The following is a 10,937-nucleotide window of genomic DNA, read 5'->3' on the forward strand; positions in this document are numbered from 1 at the left end:
ACTTATGGGTGACAGACCTTTAATTAGTGGATTCATAAGCATATCATGAATGCATTCGATACAAAAGTTTAGTTTCCTCTATTTGTTCTTAAGTCATAAGCGAACAATAATTTAGACTTGTATCGAATTCTAATGCAGCTCCGCTTGAACTGTTACTGTTCAAGAAATAAGGGTAGCTGACTTTATCACAATAAGTCTTCAATATTGGATTTATATGAAGTTAATAAATTATGAGTCAACTGATAAAGTTTTCCAACAACATTTAGTGACACGTTGCGTTATGATCAGCAACATATTATGTCATTATAACTTAGGTCGTTGTTATCAGTTAGTTAGGACTCCTTCATGAGATAGTAATGTCTGCTGACATAAGGATATACCCAGAAGTTGACAAAGTTAGAATATTAGTAGTCAACCGTTTTTTAGTTCTCACTTCTTCTTCTTTAAATTATTGTGTCTCGTTTCTTAGAGACATTGTGATATTTTATCAGATGCTTCACAATAGAAATAATTAGTCTAGTGTTTAGCAATGTGACCAATATCTAAACGAGTATAGATTTGAACTTTCTTAAGGCATCTAATTAATGATGCATAAGGAAATAATCTCATTTATCCTATTAGCCTCTAAAGGAGAGCAATATTGTATGTTACAAGTGTAAGGACCCGTTTCATGTAAAACATATAAAACTAATGAGTCTATCTCGGTGTATTTTGATAACTATTAAATAAGAGGTATCTCCGAGATTGATTAGGTCAAGATATGCGTTAACAATACTTTGACTCATGTAACATATACTTGTCAAAAGAATGTCATCTATATAAGGACAAGTTTACATTAGTTGCTCCCACTCATCTTGAGGTAGGTAAATCAATCCACTTAGTTCTTGATGAAGAGAGTTGCATTATGATTTCATTATTGATTCTTGCATCAACCCATACATGGATTTTATTGACTTACAAACTAAGTGTTCTTAACCTTCAGTTTAGAACTTACAGGTTATTTTACGAACATGTAGGCCAGTGTTAGGGAAAGTTGTTTTAATGTTCATGTAATGTAGCTCTAAATTATTATAAGCTACTAGAACAGTGATGATCCTCAAAGTAACCTTTTGTAAGACAAGGAACTAGGTTCTTTGATAATTTATTCCCTCTTGAGTATACCTTTATCAATCAATCATACCTTTAGTGTATTAACGTTATTCATTCAGATTTAGTTTAGTAATGACTACCTTTTAGGTAATTCAACCAAATCCCAAACGTTATACTATTTTAGAAGATTGATTGATACTAATGGTTTAATTAGAAGAGGTAGGATCATTAAACCTTCCAAAATCCATTTAATCTTTAGTCAGGTAGGGTACATAATCATCAAAGTTAGTAGGCCTTTGAGACCTAGATGACCTCCTGAGTTGATTATTGGGTTTATAAGGAGTTTCATATTTTCAGGTATATTAGGAGCAATATTAGTTTCTAAGTATGTAAGAGTTGGTGCAGTATGGTGTACAAGAGGTGTAATCGGAGTTAAAGTAAGCGACAATCTCTCCCCCCGCGTCTTGTACTTAGCCAAGTTATGATAAGGACTTTTACTGCTCCTACTGACCTTAGAAATATGTAAGAATTCAGCATGCTTAGGGTCAACATCAGAAGACCAATAAATTCTAATTGAGGATTATATTAATTAGTCTTGGTAAGAAATCTAAGTTTTCCCATATTTAGGTATCCAACAAAATTTGTTAGGAGTAGCATTAAATGTTAAGGAGACAAGATATAATGGAGCAGTGTCTTATACAAGGGATGTTTTATGAGGTAGATTAAGTTGTTTCTCCCCCATCTCTTGCATATAAGGACACTCAGTGCTCCCACTGATCTTTTAGGCCTCTAAAACTCCATACAAGTTTTGGCGATTCATGTCATAGGAAACTTTCATACAGTTTAGACTTGATTTCCTTATTGTCCATATTTCATAAGAAATTTTAAGGACATATTTAGAAGGAATACTGATAAGTATATATGAATTGATTTCTTTAAAGAACTTGTCCAGTAGGAAACAGATTAGATACAAGTTGATATTCTTCTAAGCTCCACTAATAGCAGTGAATTTTAACTTATGGTGGACCTCACTTACTCCCTTTATCCAATTTATATTTAGGGCATTTAACACATGCTTTCAAATCACTAAGAATGAGATTTAATGGCAATTCATCCTTTGTCAACCGAGTCATGATTTCTCATGAAAATTTTGGTCTTAATGGATGAAGTACGTAAGTCTCATTTATCTTTTGTTAAATTCTCATTTCTATGATAACAAAAGGTTGTGAAATTTGTAGCATCGCTTAGTTTTATCTTATAAGGTTTCTATTCAGATAATAACGACCGATAATATGATAGTTTTAGTTAGTAGTGACTTTGTTTTGGTCATTTAAAACCTTATAACTGTCAAAATGTAGCTTTAGTATTGATACTAAATTCTGAGTAAACTCTAGAATGTTTAAGGTATCATAAAGCTTAATACAAAACAGCTTTTATGGTTCTTACAACCTTAACATTAAATGAGTCACTGATTCTCATCTTAATTATTATCGATTTCTGATAAGGAAACGTATAAAACTAAACTCAACTAACATGTGTTAATAGGGATATTAATATTAGTGGAGTTAAATATCATTAATTGGTAACTACCTTTCTTAGCCAACTGTTCCCTTGAGGTATGGATAGTCTCTTTGCTCGTGCCTAGTCTAATGGCATGATTTTGCAGTGAGACTTTCCCTTTGAGAACTTAGAGCTGGAAGCAGTACTTGTATTTTGTTTCAAGACTTTAGAACTATCCTCTTTTAAGGTTTAGTGGTAATAAGGTGAATAACATTTGATTTTCAATTTTAGGCATTCCTTTTCCTGTACATATATTGCTAGCAACACACTCAGTTTCCTTTAGTACTTCTGAGTGTTATAGTTGATTCTTAAGGCATCTAATTGTACTGGTGGAAAAGTAATACACTGAAAAGACTTCATTAAGTTCCATGTATAAGCTCTCAGTTTATGGGTCATGGAATTAAATATTAGGATGTATTCACAAATGCCAATTAACCTTTTTATTTAGAATTAGAGTGTTTTGCATGCATCTTAGGAATTGTTTTGATTCTATTATTTCCATAGAAAAAAAAAAAAAAAAAACGTTAGTCTTAGGAATTTTAGAATCCGTAATTGCTCACCTGATAGGAATCATGTAAGGAGTTCTTGATTATCATAAGAGACATATTTATTTATCCCACTGATTATGCTCAAGTGTTTTTCTGTAATACTTTTATCAGAATGAGCAGTAAGAATTTCAAGTCTTTAAGGATAATCAAGACTCAAAAGGGCAAATTTTATAAGACCCTTTTAGAAGCAAAACTCTTCTTAGGTTTTGTAATAAGAGTGGATGATTTAGGTTTGAGATTCAAACTTTATAGAAGAATTTTAGAGTGATTTATGTTATGGGTAATCTAATAAGGCAGACTGAAATTAGGATCATTAATGAAGGATCATTAATGAAGATGTGATAATTTTAAGTATAACACCAAAATTAATTTTATTATACTTAAATAAAATAGATCACCGTTGGGCAGAAAATGTATTATTTAAGTATAAAATTCTTGTGCGAAAATAATTGTAACAAATCACCGTTGGGCAGAATTGGAACAATCAAGTTGTTATGCACAAGGTAAGTTTGCAATACATAAATGTAACAAATCACCGTTGGGCAGAATTGAGACATTTAAGGTATTTAAGGCAAAGTTCATGTCATTTGAGTATCTAGCAATTTTAGGATACTCATCTTTTAGATGACTATGCTTAGTTAGACTAAAACAACTTTGTTAAGCTACCACATCACCATTGGGCAGAAGTGAACTCATGAAGTGTTGTTTAAGTTAAGCAAAACTAAAGTCATGCGAATGTCTGATAATGTTAGGACATACACTTTTAAGTGACATACTTAATTAGACTTAAATAACAATATTAGGTTACACATCACCGTTGGGCAGAAGTGAACTATAAGTGTTATTTAAGTTAAGTAATTTAACGGAGCAGGGCCCCTTAATCAGTTAGGTTATATATAAGGGTTTCTGATCATTTCGCAACATGTAAGATATAAGTAAAGTTGCGATTTCTTCGAAGTGATGTTGCGAATTTGGTTAGGGGATTTTAGATGTTGCGAACAGTGCAGTCATAAGTAATGTTGCGATTGATGTTTTATAAGAGATGTTGCGAATGATGTTGTTATGAGAGATGTTGCGAATGGAGTTGTTGTGATGTAATCAGCATTGTTGCGATTTAAAGCACTCGCAACATAATTGTTGCGATTAAGAGTACTCGCAACATCCTGTGATTTTATGGGCTGATCGTAACATCAATAGGTAATACTCGCAACATCTTGCAAAATTAGCTCGTCGCAACATCTTAAGTAATACTCGCAACATCTTAAGGTTCGCAACATTAGTGACTTTTCGCAACATATGTCCCTTCGCAACATTCTGTGATGCTAGGTTCTGATCGCAACATAATTAGTGGACATTCGCAACATGTTACTCGCAAGATAATATGTAATTCTCGCAACATCATGCGATTTCGCAACATTTCATTTGTTGCGATTAGAGTCCAGTTGTTGTGAATAGATGCCTTGATTCGCAACATTAGCAGAATTCGAAAAGAATAATCAACCTGATAACCTTTTCCTAATTTTAAGGGATTTGGGAGATTCTGTTATAAAGTTTTAGATTATCTCAAAATTTAATAAGATTTCAAAATTATATCTTTTATCTTATTTAAAAGATTTTGAAATTAAACTTAGAGATAATATTATCTCTTTAAAGTTTTAGATTATCTCTAATTTTAATAAGATTTCAAAATTATATCTTTTATTTTATATTAAAGATTTTGAAATTAAACTTAGAGATAATATTATTTCTTTAAAGTTTTAGATTATCTCTAATTTTAATAATATTTCAAAATTATATCTTTTATTTTATTTAAAAGATTTTGAAATTAAACTTAGAGATAATATTATCTCTTTAACAGATTTCATTTTCCCAAGTTAATCCTAATTAAGGTTAGTTTTCGAAAATTATGATGTTCTTCAAGAACATCTTCGAAAAAAACAAGAACAGTTTCAAGAATTTTACGAAACTGTTTTCGATTATATTATCAGATTTAATACTGGAATCGAAATCTGAAAGTTTTGTAAAACAGATTTCGAAAATAATCAGGTTTTTATAATGAACTGGTTTTAATCAGACCTAACAATTCGTTAGAAGTAATACGAACATCAGATCCAATCAGTTTTATGATGATGATCAAAACCGTAAACATAAGGGTTTTAATCAAAAACTCGTTTCCTATTTTAATTCCAGTTTTTATGGACATCGAAGAAACTGATTAATCAACATCATGCTCTGATACCACATGTTGATCAGTTTCTATAATCGATGATATAATGGAAACAAGGAAATATGTAATACCTGATAATCCAGTGATGTTTGAGATTGACATCTTCTTAATCTGATCGAGTTCCCCTTTAGGGTGTATGGTTAGGATGGAGATTAGGTGTTCTTGATGAACACGATTTGAGAGAGAGAGGTAGGGGATGATTCTTATGGTGTTATTATTCATCATTAGTTATTAACCTCTCTAATAAGCTCTCTATATATACACCCAAGGGGAAACCCTATTAATGTTAGTAAGGGTAATTCCGTCCATCAAGGATTTACCAGTTATAAACATAAGGTTATTTAGGTCAATGATCAATAATAAGATAAATAATTATAAGGGCCATATATAAATATATATAAAATATATTTATTCTAACATATTAATTATTACACCATGTGTACCTAAGAAACGCCCAAGGCGTTACCCACCACTAACGTTAGAGCCACGTCCATCAACCCTACCACTCAACTTCATATCTCTCCCTCTTCCCCTTCAGGTGCTAGCGTGCTAACGCCCTAGTCCTCCACAACTCTACCGACGCTAACATCCCTTCGAGCTGCCACATGGTGCTGACTCAGATGATTAACACCTCAATGACGATTCTAAAATACACTTAAGTCTTGGATCATCAACAATAACCCATTTTTTACGTAAATTAACAAGTAAAACCAAATAAGACGCGCATCTTACTTGTTCGGTTATTCATGTTTGATATTTCTTGTTCGTTTATTTATGTTTGTGAATACAAGGTAAATTATCTTACGTTCTATTTATGTTCATTCATTCACATTTATTTTTCTTCTCATGTTTTTAAAATGCTTATTTAAGGGGGTGTTTGAGATTGCTTATTTTCACCAACTTATAACTTATAAATTTTTCAAAAAGTAATAAGGTGTTTTGAATTGCTTATATTGTGAGAGGAAAAGTTTCATAAGTTACATTTTTATAACTTATTAACTTAATGAAAAGTTATAAAAACGTAAAATAAGGAATCTCAAACACCCCCTAAGTATGAATACAAATTTCTTTATTTAACGACCATTCTTGGCTTTCATAATAATTCAATAATACTAAATTTTGACTATCATACATTCAACATGCAAGTTGCATAAAACCTATGAAAATTTGACATAAATAGTCCATAGATACAAGCCATATTTATACTCAATAAAACCAAAAAATTAAAATAAATGAATTATTCTTAAGTAAATCTTATTGCTAAAACTATAAAGTAATAATTACTTTGGATATTATACGAAAAATTTAAAACGTATATCACTATAACAATTTACTATATACAAAACTAGACCATTTTTTAAGAGTACAAAATCATACTCCATCAACCACCACCGGAATATTGCTCGGCAACCACTCGTTGCCGCCACGGCCCGCTTGAACACAATCCCAATCACACTCAACACGAACCACCATATCATCACCTTGACTCGTTAACCGAGCATTGACCTGGTCAATGCTCGGCACCAGTACCCGTTCCGCCCACTCCTCTAGACTCGTTCGACCAAACCATAACCCGCCCAATATGTTCTCCACTGCACCCTCCGCCACCTCGATCGTGACATTCTCATCAACCACGGTTGAGAACGCGTTACTAATCGTTTTCTCGATTTCCACACGAAGGTTCCCGAAATTAACCGGTTTGAATACGACCGTCACATTGCTTGGCCCCGTGAGCTCGTGAGGCACGGATGTAACCGCGAATTGTTGACTTTCGTCTTCGTGGTCAACCGTGAGATTACTCGAGTTTAACGAGCCATCGGTTATGTCTTCTTCGTAGTCAATAGCTAGGTTAAGATCAAGACACAAATCCAAACCCGAGTCTTTCCTTCGTCTCGATTTATCATTTCCCGACAACCAATCGGCTCGTCGTTTTAACCGTTTCCGACCAAGAGTCAACCGCAACTGCCAATCACGGGTCGCTAACGAGTGCAGCCGTTGCTCGTCGACAAAATGCTCGTCCATGTTGACGGTTGACCAGTTCCCGGTCAACACAAAAACAACATTCCCGAGGCTAATTTCACGCCCGTGCGAGTCGGTAATCCGTTGTCTTTCCATGGCCCGTTTTATACTCCCGCGAACCAACATATCGGCTTCGTCAATATCCGAAAGGACAATAACCGAAGACGGGTTTCTACGGACCGCGTCAACGATCCGATCCAAAACCGTTTTACCGCGAAATCCCATATCGGTTTCTTCATCGTCACGTCTCGACCCGAGCCCGATCGGGCTCGCCCCGGTTATATGCTCGGAAAGAACCGACGCCATCTTCCTCTTTCCCACCCGATCGGGACCTGCAAACAATAGCCACACGCAACCCCTCGAACCCGTCTCTGATTTACTTTGTGTTATTGCTGTAGCTATTGTCGAAGCCGCTTCGGGTTGCCACCACGCGTTTTTCATTAAACCCTTGAGTAATCGTTTGTAATAGTCGGCATCGGTTGCATTGACGAATTTACCCTTTTGCGGTTCGGATGATATGCAGCCTAAAAGATCCTTAACCGTCAAATCGTTCCCGTCCTTTTTATTCGGCCCGAGAACAAGATCGGTTCTAACCGGGCTTCGCGGTGGCTCTACAACACTTCTAACGGGCTGTAACCGAGGCTGTTGACCCGGTTGACTTTTTCCGAGAAGCATGTTCGGCTTGTTCACCCCGAGTAAAGGTACAGCCATGGGCACAACTTTATCCAGCCTTGAAGATTGATTATAATTCGGATGAACTCGAAAGCACTCGTCGCGCCATTTCTTCTGTAATTCTTGAATCTTTAGTTTCAAAACCGACTCGTGATCCTTAACCTATCATAACACGATTCCAAATTAAACCAACAATTATAAAACAAAACAACAAAACATAATCAATAAAATTCAATCATCGACTCACCGGAAATTGATCTTTCGTTTTCGCAGTCTGCATCCACAGCGGTAAACTACTACTATTATTATTATTAATAACATCATCGCGTGATTTCTCCGACTCTTTTAATCTTGCTAATTCTTGTTCATAACCACTAGCACACTTCGGACAGCACGACAACTTTCGGCTAGTATCTAAATTCATATTCATAGTTGTCGATAAACTATTTAACGGATTAAAAGACTGAACCGAACCACCCATCCTATAACAACAAACCGAAACATTTACATAAACTTAAGACCAAACATAATTAAAACGAGTTTACAATCGATATTCAAAAATTACCTCGGGAACATGTTTGAGACCGGTGACCTTGAAGTAATCGGTACCGCTTGTAAATCCCAATCGGTTTCCATAGACGGGTGATAAACTTGACACCTTATATAAGTTTCACAAGTAGCTGTTCCCATCAACCAAACTTTTCCAACAAATTTCGCCACGAGCTTCGCCATCTCCGCCACCGATTCCCGACCAGACGCCCCCGGTTGGTCAGCTAACCATTTAAGGTCGCCCAGGTCGATTATTATCGCCTTGTTTCCGATCCTTTTACCGATTAAATCACACAGTTCGTTGATCTTATTCGGTATTAATGATTTATCGGATAATGCTGCGAAATCTTGTATTGTGATAACCTCAATATTGTCAAACTCTTTATTTATCACAAACTCACTCGTTTCGACTCGTTTCAAAATCTCTTTACGGATCGTTTCGGGTCCAGATTCGCAAACGAGGATCGGGTTCTTTTTCTTCGGTTTTGTCATGATATTGATAATCCTTTGGATATCATCTTGATGGGTCCTTAGCTGTAAAGATTGCTTTGAATTTGAATTTGGATTCAGGTAAAGATTCCGGTTAATGGGCGTTGTAACCGCAGTGGTTAATGGTGACGGTAACGTTAACGGTAACGGATTCTTGTTTTTTCCAGTATTATTATTATTCAACAATTGTTCAGTGGTGGCTTTAACGGCCGGGCTCGAGAAGCTAGCTTCTCGCATGACTCGGCTGACACTCGGGTCATCAAGTATGGAAATAATAAGCTGTTCGAGCTCGACTTTAAAAGCTAAAAGCGGCTGCTGCTGTTGTTCAGGGCAGCCGCGGCGCTGATGTGCCTGCGCTCGTTTGAGCGCAGCCATCAGCGCGTTGGAAATGGGGGGCTCCGCAGCTGCAGACGCAGCAGCTGGGAAGCGCTACGCTGAGGCACAGCTCGAGCGCTCGACACTGGAGGGGGTGGGAGGAATTTGGGTGGGACCGAATACAGGCTTGCCGTAGGAAGCCGGTTGGTGAGCCGAGTAGGGTGTTGGCTACATGAAGGGGGGTCGTTTGGCCGTGGTTTCGCCGACCGGCTTCCGTAATTGATTGGGTCAATACGGCAGCCACTTCGGGGGTTAGGGTTTGGTGGATTGTACTCAATCCAGACCTCATAATAATCAAAACCAGTTCAAGATTGATCTGGGCTTTGTGTAAAATCACAAATTAAACAATACCCAGAAGCTGAAATTTTATAAAATGTTAAAAAATTGGGGATTTTTTATGTAACTTGTAGAACAAGAAAAACTCCCCAAAATCAAAACTTTACAGAATCAGTTCAAGATTGATCTGGGTTTTGTGTGAAAACAAGAATATAATAAAACCCAGAAGCTGAAATTTTATAAAATGTTAAAAAATTGGGGATTTTTTTATGAAATTTGTAGAACAAGAAAAACTCCTAAAAATGAAAATATTCAGAATCAGTTCAAGATTGATCTGGGTTATGTGTAAAATCAGGAATATAATAAAACCCAGAATTTGGAATTTTATAAAATGTTGAAAAATTGAGGGATTTTGATGAAATTATAAGATGAAAATATTTGGAATTAGCTCAAGATTGATCTGGGTTATATGTAAAATGAAGGATAATATAAATCCCAGAATTTGGAATTTTGTAAAAGGCTAAGGAATTGGGGGATTGTGATGAAATCTGAAATGGGAAAAGAATATGAAAAGCTGAAATTACCTCAAGAAAATGATAAAGAAACCCTGTTTGTATGTTGTATATGTATGTATAGTTGTGAGTGCAATAAATGAAAGTAAGAACAAAAGAAGCTTTTTGGAAATAATATATTAATAATAAGTGGTTATGTTTATAGAGATGGTAAATTTGAGTTTTATGTTTGATGATGAGGTCCAAGGGGTGTGTGTATTGTAGAGAAAGAATTTGCAAAGGTTTCTGGAAAGTAAATGCTCTCTTTTGCCTCTATAGTCTAAACATCTAGATCCTAAAATTTTATTTTATTTTATTTTCTTTGTAGTATATTTTAATATAAAATAATTTTTCCGTTATTTGACTATATGTTAGGAAATCTAACATGTCTTTGACGACGCATAAAGTAGATTCATTTTGATAATTTTCCTAATATATTACTTCATTCGTCCCATTAAAAGTTTCTATATTTCACTTTTTGTTTGTCTCATTACAAATCTCTAATTTCAAAATTTATTAGACAATTTTCAAATTACCCTCAAACACACAACTAACATTAATAAGCAATATTGATTGACACAA

At 35.1% G+C, this 10,937-nt stretch overlaps 1 pseudogene across 1 annotated transcript; it reads right to left on the bottom strand.

Annotated features, from left to right (window-relative positions):
• Positions 1 to 6,629: 6,629 nt before the first annotated feature.
• LOC143550789 (protein SUPPRESSOR OF MAX2 1-like) lies at positions 6,630 to 10,463 on the bottom strand (annotated as a pseudogene). Its single transcript, XR_013138385.1, has 3 exons — positions 8,681 to 10,463; positions 8,363 to 8,597; positions 6,630 to 8,277 (listed from the first exon to the last, which is right to left on the bottom strand). The product of XR_013138385.1 is annotated as a protein SUPPRESSOR OF MAX2 1-like (transcript).
• Positions 10,464 to 10,937: the final 474 nt, after the last annotated feature.

The sequence above is a fragment of the Bidens hawaiensis genome, unplaced genomic scaffold (assembly GCF_021521415.1).
Source record: "Bidens hawaiensis isolate Kalapana, Puna unplaced genomic scaffold, B.hawaiensis_p1.1 tig00016188_1, whole genome shotgun sequence".
In the NCBI taxonomy this organism is placed as follows: Eukaryota; Viridiplantae; Streptophyta; class Magnoliopsida; order Asterales; family Asteraceae; genus Bidens; species Bidens hawaiensis.